Source organism: Coloeus monedula, assembly GCF_965178545.1.
Source record: "Coloeus monedula genome assembly, chromosome: 4".
In the NCBI taxonomy this organism is placed as follows: domain Eukaryota; kingdom Metazoa; phylum Chordata; class Aves; order Passeriformes; family Corvidae; genus Coloeus; species Coloeus monedula.
Genome location: NC_138784.1, coordinates 897,084 through 909,118, shown reverse-complemented (window position 1 = coordinate 909,118; position 12,035 = coordinate 897,084). Strand labels below are relative to the sequence as shown.

Here is a 12,035-nt window from a genome sequence, read left to right as displayed (position 1 = left end):
CATGTGTGAAATGCAGGATTGCCGAGTGACAGTCTGCAGAAATTCAGTCATTCTTTGTTTGTGGGAACTGCCCTGGAGAAGGAAGTGAATGCAAAAGCCCCACAAGCCCTACAAAAGCAGATGCAGACAGGCTGCAGAGCAGGGATTGCTGGATGCAGAGTGGGAATTCGTTGTTCTTCTGGGGGATTGAAGCAGTTGCCATTAGGATTTTATTTGGTGATGCAGTCTCCTGAATTTCTTCTTGTCGGAGTGCCCTTTGTGGGGAGGGGGCATCACTTGTGGAAGAATTCTCAAGTATCTTGGTTTAGGTAGAATACAGTAACTAAAGTATTTTTAATAATTTTTATGGAAAAAGTAGTGCGTAGACTTCCTTTGGAATAAACTGTACTTCTTTAAATGTTTGCAAATCCCTGTGTTGTGCGTGTGTGTCTGTGAGCACTCCTGTGTTTTACAGAACACGCTGCAGACTGTAAATAAAACTACCAGAAAGGTGTTGAAGTCTTGTGGACTGAATGTACCATTTAATGGGAAAGGGAATAAATTATTAAGCAGCAGTTGCTAAGTGGATGCTTCCTGCAAATATCTGAAATCTTTGTGGTGTTTGTGTGCAGGTTTCAGCTGGAGTTGCCCTGGCATTGCCTCCCAGAGGGGCAGGATTGCTCCCCAGGAAGTTCTCCAGCCAGAAGTCCCTCTGGATCCGGATTATTTTTAAAAAAAAGTTTAGTTTGTCTTGGCTTTTTCTTTTTTTCCTGCCCTTTCTGGTTTGTCTCTCCCTGTTCTTCTTTTACAGAGGAACCCCTCCCCAGCCCGGCCAGAGCCGCAGCCTCCTTCATGTGCCGCTGCCTCACTCGCTGCTGCTGGTGCTGGCTCAGGAATGTGCTCAAAGCCCGGCTAAGCAGGAATTGTTCCGGGCCTGCTCTGTTGAATCGCTGCCGCCGCGAGCAAAGCTGCCCCTGCTCCTTGAGGGGAGCGCTCGCTGCAGCCCGGCAGGAAAAGAGCCCAGGAAAAGCCGCGCCCTTTGCAGGAGAAGCGCTGGGAGCAGAGGGGAGAGCGGGAAAAGGCAGCGAGAGCAGCTGGGCGGGCGGGGCGGCATCAGCGCTGATCCCTCCGCGGGCAGGAGCGCATCACAAATAGTCCCTCCGGCGGATCACTCCGCGGGCGGGCGCCATCACCGCTAATACAAGTATTTATAAATTCAAAAGAACTCATTAACACAGAAGAAAGCAAGTATGCTTCATGCTGGGTGGGAAACATAGGGTCTAAGGGATAAGAATTTTAAAGTTGTTGATTTTTTTTTTTTTTTTTTTATTTTATGAGAGAACTACATATCCCATGGCACCCACAGAGTTCAGGACGGGTAGAGAGGATGAAACAAACTTTAAAGAGAACCTTAACTGAATTAATAATTGAAACTCAAATGTCATGGGGTAGGTAGTTCTCTCATAAAATTAAAAAAAATTAATATAAAATAAACAACTTTAAAATTCTTATTTTATTATTATTCCATGTTCTTCTCCCCCTCCTGGATGAGGAATAGGGGTCGGTATTTGCGGCTGTGCACTGTAAGGAAATAAACGAGGAGTGGCTGAACCTGCCATCGCAGGTGGCTGTGATCTGGCCACTGGAGGAGAGGGTGCAGTGGATCTGGGTAGGGTACTGCCAGCATGCGGGATGGGTGAGGGGTGGGGACCCAGTGCTGCAACCTCTGGAGGCAGATAATCTGCACGTTCTCTGAGTCGGAAATAAAGGTGACGAACAAAGTCATCCGAAAGCTGAAAGCGACGGTGGAAAAATGAGGGATCAGATGCCTGTTGTGGATTTCGAAGCTGTGAAGAAGGCATATGAGAAGTTGGAGTTGTATTGGTTGTTGTAAAAAAAGGAGATGAAGCTTGGGAAGATAGAGGAATGCTTTCTGAAGCTGTGCTGGTCACTATATCCTTCTCACTGAAGTGTTGAGCAGGCATTTGAGGATGAAAAAGTCCCATAAAATCAGCTGAATGTCCCTGAGAAGTTCGAGAAGAATGTGCATGAAATGGAATGTCTCGATGCGAGACGTCACTATTAATAACACGTGCTTGGTCCTGTTGTGATGGAAGAGGTGTCCACGTATAGTTGAGAAAGTCCTCTTTCTGTTCTGGAGATAAAATCGTATTTGTTTCGCTGAAATGGCACGGGAAACATGGTTCAGCATCGTGTGATTGTTGTGATAATCCTCTGAGTGGTGTTATCAGAGTGATGATAGGGGGTACATGCCGTGGTGACACGGCAGCTGTTGAAATGTCTCTGCTGTGTGTCCACGGCTGTGGCTGCGGTGCAGACGGAGGCTGTGTGGACACAGAGCTGGTAGGAGGTGTAGCTGCCGAAAGCTCCTAGGATGGAACTGCAGTAGCCGAACGAATTGCACTGCTGGCTGGAGGTGCTGTGCTTATCGGTCGTATCGGCGTGGCAGCTGAAGCGTCCGTGTGTGGCTGTAGGTGCCGGGCGGGCGGCCGGGACCGTGGGCGGGACCGGGCTGGCCTGGGAAGCGCTGGTGCCGGGCAGCGGGGCCGGGGCTGGGCTGGCAGCGGGGGCGGGGCTGGGCTGGAAGCGGGGCCGGGGCTGGGCTGGCAGCGGGGCCGTGGCTGGGCTGGCAGCGGGGCCGGGGCTGGGTTGGAAGCGGGGCCGGGGCTGGGCTGGCAGCGGGGCCGTGGCTGGGCTGGAAGCGGGGCCGGGGCTGGGCTGGCAGCGGGGCCGGGGCTGGGTTGGAAGCGGGGCCGGGGCTGGGCTGGCAGCGGGGCCGTGGCTGGGCTGGAAGCGGGGCCGGGGCTGGGTTGGAAGCGGGGCCGGGGCTGGGCTGGCAGCGGGGCCGTGGCTGGGCTGGAAGCGGGGCCGGGGCTGGGCTGGCAGCGGGGCCGTGGCTGGGTTGGAAGCGGGGCCGGGGCTGGGCTGGCAGCGGGGCCGTGGCTGGGCTGGAAGCGGGGCCGGGGCTGGGCTGGCAGCGGGGCCGGGGCTGGGCTGGCAGCGGGGCCGGGGCTGGGCTGGAAGCGGGGCCGGGGCTGGGCTGGAAGCGGGGGCGGGTCTGGGCTGGCAGCGGGGCCGGGGCGGGGCTGGAAGCGGGGCCGGGGCTGGGCTGGAAGCGGGAGCGGGGCTGGGCTGGAAGCGGGGCCGGGGCTGGGCTGGCAGCGGGGGCGGGGCTGGCAGCGGGGCCGTGGCTGGGCTGGAAGCGGGTGCGGGGCGGGGCTGGCAGCGGGGCCGGGGCTGGGCTGGAAGTGGGGCCGGGGCTGGGTTGGAAGCGGGAGCGGGGCGGGGCTGGAAGCGGGGCCGTGGCTGGGCTGGCAGCGGGGCCGGGGCTGGGCTGGAAGCGGGGCCGGGGCTGGGCTGGCAGCGGGGCCGGGGCTGGGCTGGAAGCGGGGCCGGGGCTGGGCTGGCAGCGGGGCCGGGGCTGACGTCCCGGGCAGGGCCGGGGCCGGGCCAGGAGCGGCTCGAGCCGCGAGCGGCGTTGCCGGGGTAACCGGCACTGAGGAGGGGCGGCCGATGCCGCGCCGCGCAGGCGTGGAAGCGAGGGCTCCCGAAGGCGGAAGTAAGGCCGGGATGGAAGCGGCGGGAGTGATGACGTCAGCAGCAGGCGCCGCCGTTCAAACGCGGAAGCGGCCGCGAACCCGGGCCGCGTGGGGATAGCGGGAGGGCCCGATGGAAGCTCCGGGACCGCCCCTGGCCGCGCGCATGGCTCATCTGATGGGAGGACCCCAGGCTCGGGAGGTAGGGACCTGCCTCTGCCTTGCGCCGTAACAGATGGATCGGGCGAGATGGAAACCGAGAAATATTCTCGGCACTCTCGGTTCCTACACTCAGGTGTATTCCTAGTTCCTGACATTCCTTTAAAACTACCGAATTCTTCTCTCAGGTCCCTGGCAAATGGGGCTTTGCAGCCTGGGGGAGTTCTTGCAAAACGGAGTCTAGTGAAGCGCTCTGCAGGAGTGGTTGTGCACCTGAGCGGTCATTAATTGTCTCCTCTAATGAGGGAAACGTGATTAAACTCCCGGTGCTGTGCTGCTGTTGTGTGTCGGCCTCGAGGTGTGAGACAGTCCCTGTGTCACACTGGAGTTGCTTAGTGGCTGGACTGGGACTGGGACAGGTCTTGTTGGTCAGGAACAAAAGGGAAAATTTATCTTTTGGCTTGCTTAATATCTTGGCTTTATTAATGTATCAATGTCAATTGTTGTCATTTGCTGCCTCCTGCACAGTGTGTGTGCAGCTCTGTGTGAGAGCAGACTCTCCCCTGTTGGGGAGTGAGACAATCCTGGAATATCCTGAGCTGGAAGGGGCCCACAGGGATCACCCAGTCCCACCCCCGTCCCTGCCCAGAGCCCCCAACAGCCCCAGCCTGGGCATCCCTGGCAGCGCTGTCCAAACGCTCCTGGAGCTCTGGCAGCCTCGGGGCCGTGCCCATTCCCTGGGGAGCCTGGGCAGTGCCCAGCAGCCTCTGGGGGAAGAGCCTTTCCCTGATCTCAGCGTGAGCCTGCCCTGGCCCAGCTCCAGCTGCTCCCTGGGTCCTGTCTGTGTCCCAGGGAGCGGAGATCAGAGCTGTAGCCCCCGATGTGTTCTGACCTCACACTTCTCTACCAGAACAAACCCAGTGCCCTCAGCAGCTCTTTCATGGTCCTTCCACACCCTTCCCCATCCCCATGTCCCTTCTTTGGATGCTGTCAGCTTTGTATCTTTTGTATACTGTGGCGCCCAAAAGTGCCCCCAGGACTCCAGTACAGTTTAACAGCAATGAAAGAAAACAGTGGATTTCAACTTTGATCTCAAAAGCTGTCTCAGGCCCCTGATACTGCCTCGAAATGTCTTTGCAGTTCTTGCTTTATGACTTGTGTCAAACACGGAGAGAGTGAGACTGAGCCCCTGGGGTCAGGTTCTGTGTGAGAAGCCACACAGCAAGCCAGAAATCTTTGCTCCAGATCACCAGAAATTTACAGTATTGAGGGCGGAAATACTGAGAGTTGAGTCTTGGGAGCTGAGCCAGGAAAGCAGCACCTCTGCCATGGGCAGATTTGGCACGTGGAGAGAGCTCGAGCAGCTTGCAAGAGGTCCCAGCAATGTGTGTGTGGAACTGGGAGGAGCATGAGTTGCAGTGTCGTGTTTGGAGTCCCCCTGGGTGAGGATGTAGGAATAGACTGGAGTTTTTGGTGACTGAGGTTTCTTTTCTGTGGCAATAATTGTTCTTGGCCACATCATTTTGGTTTGTTACTCGCCTGTGGTTTGTTCTACAGGCCTGTTTCCTTTCTCTCCTACTATGGTGTCTCAGTTATCTTCAGCAGAGGCTCAGCAATAACTAAACTTGAGCTTAGATACTTAAACTTCAGTTCAGAGTAGATACGCAGAAGAAATCCTTCCCTGTGAGGGTGGGCAGGCCCTGGCACAGGGTGCCCAGAGCAGCTGTGGCTGCCCCTGGATCCCTGGCAGTGTCCAAGGCCAGGCTGGACACTGGGGCTTGGAGCAGCCTGGGACAGTGGAAGGTGTCCCTGCCCTTGGCAGGGGTGGCACTGGATGGGCTTTAAGGTCCCTTCCCACCAAGGCCTCGTCTTCCTTTGCCTTCAGTGTCTGCCTCAGAGTTTGTACCCAAACCAAAGTGAGGTTGGTGTCACCTTCTCTAAACTGGGAGAACAGATCACTCCAAGCTGTGGGGAGATGGAGAGGCTGTAGGATGGAGAGGGTGCAGCCCTGCAGACGCTGAGCTGTGGGGTTGCTGCTTTCAACAGCCTCGTTGTTGCTGCGGACACAGCTCAAGGTGGGTCTGAGAGAGACAAACTCTGCTTTTGGGGGTTTGTGTTGATGAGGAGGGGAGGGGAGGTCGCTGCTCTGCTTCTTGTAACTGCTGTGGCAGAGCCAGGAGCCCAAGGCAGGACAAGGGCAAAGCAAACCTCTCCGAGCTCTTGGGTTCTCTTCATTCCCAGATATTCTGATTCCTGCCCAAGTCCAAGTTCATTGTGCTGTGCAGGATGCGAGTTTAATCAGGTTTTAGTGCTGGTTTAGCTGAGTGTTTCTAGGGCTTGAGGATGAAGCCAAATGCTCTGCACTGAAAAAGTGATGGATGTTCAGCACAAGATTCTCTTCAGGAACTGGCACGAAAAGTGGTTGCGGAAGCTGAGGGAGGAGCAATTCACAGCTTGGCTGGAAGAGGGAGAAGTGCTCACTGCTGGTCTGTCACTTCATCCTCATGAGTGAGTCTGGGAGCTCCCGAGATCGGCCAGGCTGCAATTTCAGATAGTTTAGATGGGCTGGCCTTGAAAAAATCATATTTTGGTGCCTGGAGCAAAAGCTGAAGGTGGCAGGAAGTGGCAGCAGTGGCAGGGAACTGAAGTGACACCACCCTGAGCTCAGAACTAATTTTGGTTGTGACCTTGAGCAGTCCCTGGGCCACACCAGAGCTTTTTGTGTCACCTGCTTTGGGAGGTTCTTCCTTGCCCGTGGAGAAGTTGGGTCTGGCACAGGTCTGCTGTGGAGCACCTGTGCCACCACCTTTAAAGAGCCACCCTGGAGGTGTCAGTGAGCCCCTCAGTGCCTGCCCAGCCTAGAGCAGGGCTGGGAGGCCAGGGGGCTCAGGGAGTGCTCATTCCTGGTGGTGTTGGAGCTCTGAGCCCAGCCCTGAGCTGGGTTTGTGGCTCTGAGGGCATGGGGAGTGTCTGGAGCAGGCCTGGCCTGGGCAGAGTAGGAACTCCTGGAGTAACTCCTGAGTAAGCCACACCTTCCACGCGAGAGGGAGGCACTCCCAGAGTCAGGCGCTGTCTCCTCAGAGGTGCTTTGGGGTTTAATTCTGTTCTCACAGTGACTCCTCTCACCTGGGAGCTCTGTGGTTACCTCCAGAGGGTCTGAGGCCTTAGGGATGTAAATATGGACAGGAGGGGTTGGAATCTGCCTATCAGGGAATCTTCCCCTTGCCCAGAGAAGAGTGTGCAGAACTCTTCTGTGTGATGATAATGTTTTCATACTTTAGGTGTGAAAATAAAAAATGGGAGAAATCTCGTTTTTCTGGCAGCACGCAAAGAACTTTCTTCTGTGTCACCGCTAAAACTCTGTGAGGGGATGAATACCTGGGAATCTGAAAGAGACATAGCTGGAAAGCATCAATATGAATGGATTTTTCTGCTTCTTTTTGCACTTGAAAGAAAGGTGAAAGTTACAGGCTGAGTCAAGCTTTTACCCTTTATTTCAATCAATTCAGTTATTGCTAAATATGGCTACACACAGGTAGCCCAGGTGACAGAGCTGCCTCCAGCTGCTCCTTGGCCCCAGTGTCCCACACGGGATGCTTGAGTTATCCACTGAGAGCCCCCTTGAGACTGGAGCACAGGTAAATCTGCCTGTCTGAAGGGCAGGATTGTGTCCTAAGTCCCTCCTCATTCCTTCCTTTCCTCAGGCCCCACCATTGTGGCTTGGGTGGCAGTGGCACATTGGAAAGGCCTGGGGGTGCCAGCTGGGGGTGAGAGCTCGGGGTGCCAGCCCAGGCTCCACCAGCACTTGGCCCACACTGGGGCACAGATTGAGAGATGAACTCTTGGAAGCTTGTCCTGAGGAGGATGAGTGGTACCTGCTGGCGAAATTCGGTGCTTTTGCAGAGCTGTGATAAACCCCAAAGTCTTAGACTGCCAACCTACAGCCTCTGCACCGTCACATTCCCCAGTTGCATTTTGTATTGGAATTTTACCTGCTCCCACCTGCGTCCTCCTGCTGGCAGTGCCAGCAGCCTATGTGCTGCCTCTCCTGAGAGCAAGTTCCTGCCTGTTTCCTCTCCCAGCCCCAGCTCTTGCTTCCCTCTGGCAGAGGCAGCTTTAGGTACAATATCCTGATGTTTCTGGGAGTGGGTTTTGGAATAAACCTACACACGGGATGTTCATGGGTTGCTGCTATGGATTCTGTGAAAGGTGATCAGGAAAAGCAAGTTCAGAGTTACTCAGGGGATCCTCTGATTCCTGCCCATCTCACGGAGCTGCTCAGGGTGAAACTACTACTCCCATGCTTTTTATTTTGCTCCTCTTAGTGCTGGTTTTTCCCCAGGTAAGTCAGTGCTGGAGCAGCCCTTGTGGGTTTATCTGTGATGAGCAGTGGTTGTGTCTGCACACGGAGATAGCAGATTCCAGCTGTAGTGTGCAAACGTCGGTGCTTTGTGCCTTAGTGCACAGCCACATTTGTCAGCTGACAGGGCTGATGCGATGAGAAAACCTCGCACTCTCCAATAACCTGAGCACAGGCACTTCCTGCGTTGTTACATTTAACCAAAGCTCTGATAAAAAATACTACATTAATTTTTCTAATGGAGACCAGATTCCGCATTATCATAATTTACGTTTTTGCATAGTCTTTGATTGACTCTGGTGGGAAGGGAGGTGAATCAGTATCTTGTACTTTAGGGAAAGATCTAGGGGAGAATTGAACTGTACTTCCTTGGAATTCACATCACCCGCCCTGTCATAGGTTAGCAAGCATAGTCCCGGAAGGGATGTCCTTGCTGAGGGGTGCTTACAGTTTCCTCTGGGAACTGATAGAACCTATCAGCGGCCAGTTTGAATATGGACAATTCTCTAAGCCACTTAAAGTTGTGAACACCTCTGTGATCCACATTTAAGAATAGGCAAACTCCCCTCCAAGCTCTCTCTCGTTTCCGGCGCTGGCACAGGTGGCTGCAGGCCCCGTGTGGGGGCCAGCGGGCCCGGCCAGGCCCTGCTTGGGCCAGGCCGGGCCGGGCCACGGCCATCCTGGAGCCATGGACCTGTTCCAGCCGTGGAACCCCCCCCCACTGCCTTGCCATGGGCAGCCGGAGCGGCTCGGCTCTCCCCCCTCTCCACTGCGATAAGAAAAATTCAACATTCCAGCTGCAAAACTGCAAGGCCGAGGTGAGATTAACCCTTTTTATTGCTGTGAAGAGCTGAAACCTGAGGGAGGAGAGGAGATACTTAAAGCTGAAATTCTGTTGTGAAGCTATGATATATCAGAGTATCCTGTTGTAATTCCATGAAGATATGGGGGGTGGAGTGTTCAACTCGTAAGCAAAAGCACCTGCGCCGAGATAGGCAGATGCTGATGCAGCTGTAATTTCATGAGAAGTTTGGACAGGGAGAGATGAACCAGATGAGGACTTTTGCTCCAAACGGGAAAGGAGAAAACCTCAGTCCCTAGAGATGAACCAGATGAGGACTTTTGCTCCAAACGGGAAAGGAGAAAACCTCAGTACCTAGAGATGATCCCAGAGATAGTCTTAACGATGAAGATGATGAAGACCCTTTGCTCCCAGGGAAGGAGAAGGGCCTCTGTTTTTGTTTCTGAATGGCTCAACCTTAAAATTGTACCCCAAGAAACTTCAAGAGGGGACCCTCGAAAGCAGTTGCGGGAAAAGCTGCAAGTCGGGGGGAAAGGACTCACACGCAGGCAGAGAGACTCCTCTTCCTAAATGGACTGAACAATATTTGGAAGTGGGCGGCTGTCTCGTTGTGATAATGTTTTCATAGCATGAGCAAGAAGAGACTTCTCTTTCTAAATGGACTGAACAAGGTTATTATGGAAGTGGTAAACAGACTGAACATCTTAAGGGTTGTCTTTTTACATTGTCAGTGGGAGAAGGGAGGAAGGTGGGGGGAGGAGGAGAGTTCTGAAGGTGGTATAATTTTTTTTTCTTTTCTCCCTTCTTTTAGGTCTGTTAATAAACTTCTTTATATTCTTTCAAGTTTGGTGCCTGCTTTGCATTTCTCCTAATTCTTATCTCACAGCAGATAAACAGTAATGAGTATTTTGGACCAAACCACTACACGCCCTTAGTCGGAGATGTTGATCTTGAGAACAACAAGCAGAGAACAGCCCAGGAAGGGCTGAACGTGACAAAACAGTGCAGAGCATAAAGAAATCCTCTTTGCTGTGTTCATCATTCTGTCTTCATCTTGGATTGTTTCCACCCTTCTCCTCCACCTGGAAGTCACAAGCATCCTGCAGTGGCAGGTACTCTGGGTTCTTCTGCCAGGAGTAGTCTAAGAACAGCTTTTGCTGGGAGCAGCTCTGACCTTGCTGAAATCACTGCTGAAACCTCCCCTGACTCTTGCAGTGCCAGAATTTCACGGTGCCAGTGGTGAGGCAGGGACTGAGCCTGGTTCACTGTCCCCAGAGCTCGGGTAGTACAGGACAGTCAGGCCAGTAAAGCCCCTGCTCAGGGCTGGGAACGAGATCCTGGCCGGCTTTCCCTCTCTGCCCCTCTCTGCAGTCCTGCTGGGCTATGTCATGCTACTATGTTACAGCATTGTTCCATGTCTTTTTTTTTTTTTGGAAGTAATGCCGGATATTGGCAGTCAGGGGCGATGGAGCGAGGTGAGCAGTGACCGGTGGACAGAATGAGTTGTTACGGCCTCGGTCTCAATTTTTGGTGCAGCTCTAAGCATCCGTTGTTGTTTGTGTGTTTTAGGTGGTCCACTTGCAGGATGTCCTGGCCCTGGATGCTGGAGGGTGCAAGCCTAAGGTATAGGTGTGGTGTACTTCAGTCGGAGCAGGGAGGCTGTGGTTTCACAGTCTCTCAGCATGTTTTGTGTGTTTTTGCTTTGCTTCTCTGCAGGTGCTGCTGCTGCCCTGGGCGTGCCAAGGGACAGAGGCGAGCAGGTGAGTTGGCATTTAGGTGGGGTGGCTGATAGGCCAGCGGTCTATGGCAGCGTGCTGAGCGTGTCCCTTTTCATTGTGCAGGTTTGTCCTGGCCACCTCCAGAGTCAGATCAGGATTTGAGGTGAGCCGGGGCAGTGGTGTGGAGTAGCCCGGGGATGCTCTTCTGGAGGGCAACAGTGACGTTTTCTGTTTTGTTGTCTTAGGTACCGTGAGCAGGTGTGGAGCTGAAGTTTGGAGAGAGCAGGTAAGCGCTGAGCCTCGGCAGTTTCGAGGGAGGGGGCCTTGCGGAAGGGGTCTCTTTTGGCGTGTGTTGTCAGAGGCTGAATTTTCTCCTTGTTCTCCATCTTTCACAGCTGCCAAAGCGGACCATGGGGAACGTGTTGACATCTGAGGTGCTGATGCATTTTTTCTGCCAAGGATGGATTTTGTCCGTTTGTCTTCAGAAAGCTAAGTGTTGGGAGCGGTGGTTGGGAGAAGGGAAAGGCCTTTGGAGTTCCAGGAGGCAATTGGAAGTTAGCTTAGAGGAGAGGGCTGTTGTGGGAGGGCCCCTTGGAAGTAAAGGGAGAGGGTTTCTCCTCAGCATCACCCGAGCCTTTGCTGGGCAGGGCAGTTCCCACCCATCTCTATCATCGGCCTTTGAGTCTCGACATCATCGTGGATCTTTTTGCCCGAGGAGCTCGCCTTCGGGTCTGGCACGATCGCCACGGTCTCCATTTCACCTACTCGCTGGTATAGCTGCCCGCGGGCACCTTGGCCACTTGCTGGTTGGTCACGTTTTGCAACGTCACTTCAGCCTTTGGTGGCAGAGTCCTTCCCTAGGGATCCCTTTGTATCACCTGGCAGTCATTGCCTCCTTCTCTAGGCCTGCTGAGCTTCTCAAGCATCCTCTGAGCTGCTTTGGCACTGGCTTCTTGGAAGGAGTTACGTTTCAGTTTCACTATCGCGTGCTGTTGCCATAGAGCCTTCTTTCCTTCGGCATCGCCAGCTTCTGGCTCATCTTGCTCTAGGAATCTTGTGCCCGTTGCTGGGCAGGTTCAGCTCGTGTCTGTGTTATGTCATTTGTGTCTGTGTTCTGTAGTTTGTGTCCATCCTCTCCTGTGTCACAGGGCTTTGTTACGTCTCGGTGCTTTATCGGCCTCGTTCTGGGCCGTAGCGGCAGCGGGGATCTCTGCTCGCGTCCTTTCCCGGATCGGGCTCATTCCGGCATCTTTACAGTTTTGCTTTTGGAGAGCAGAAGAAGTACACAAGATGTTTTCATCCATCTTCCTTCTCACGTTTGGTAATATCTTTTTTTCATGGGCCATGGACTTCTCTGGACCCTCCTCACTGTGGTAGTTCCGTAGGTTCCATTGCCTCAAAGCATATCGGGTCTAGAATTTATCTTCTGGAGAGTTATCTCAAGTCCTCGTGTCATCTTT

At 54.1% G+C, this 12,035-nt stretch overlaps 1 pseudogene across 1 annotated transcript in view; it reads right to left on the bottom strand.

The window, feature by feature from the left end:
• Positions 1-11,816, bottom strand: part of LOC309572693 (epidermal growth factor receptor kinase substrate 8-like protein 2) — a 38,705-nt pseudogene extending 26,889 nt beyond the window's left edge. Inside the window, exon 1 of the transcript in view lies at positions 11,745-11,816. The product of the transcript in view is annotated as an epidermal growth factor receptor kinase substrate 8-like protein 2 (transcript). The remainder of the gene's footprint in view (positions 1-11,744) is intronic.
• Positions 11,817-12,035: the final 219 nt, after the last annotated feature.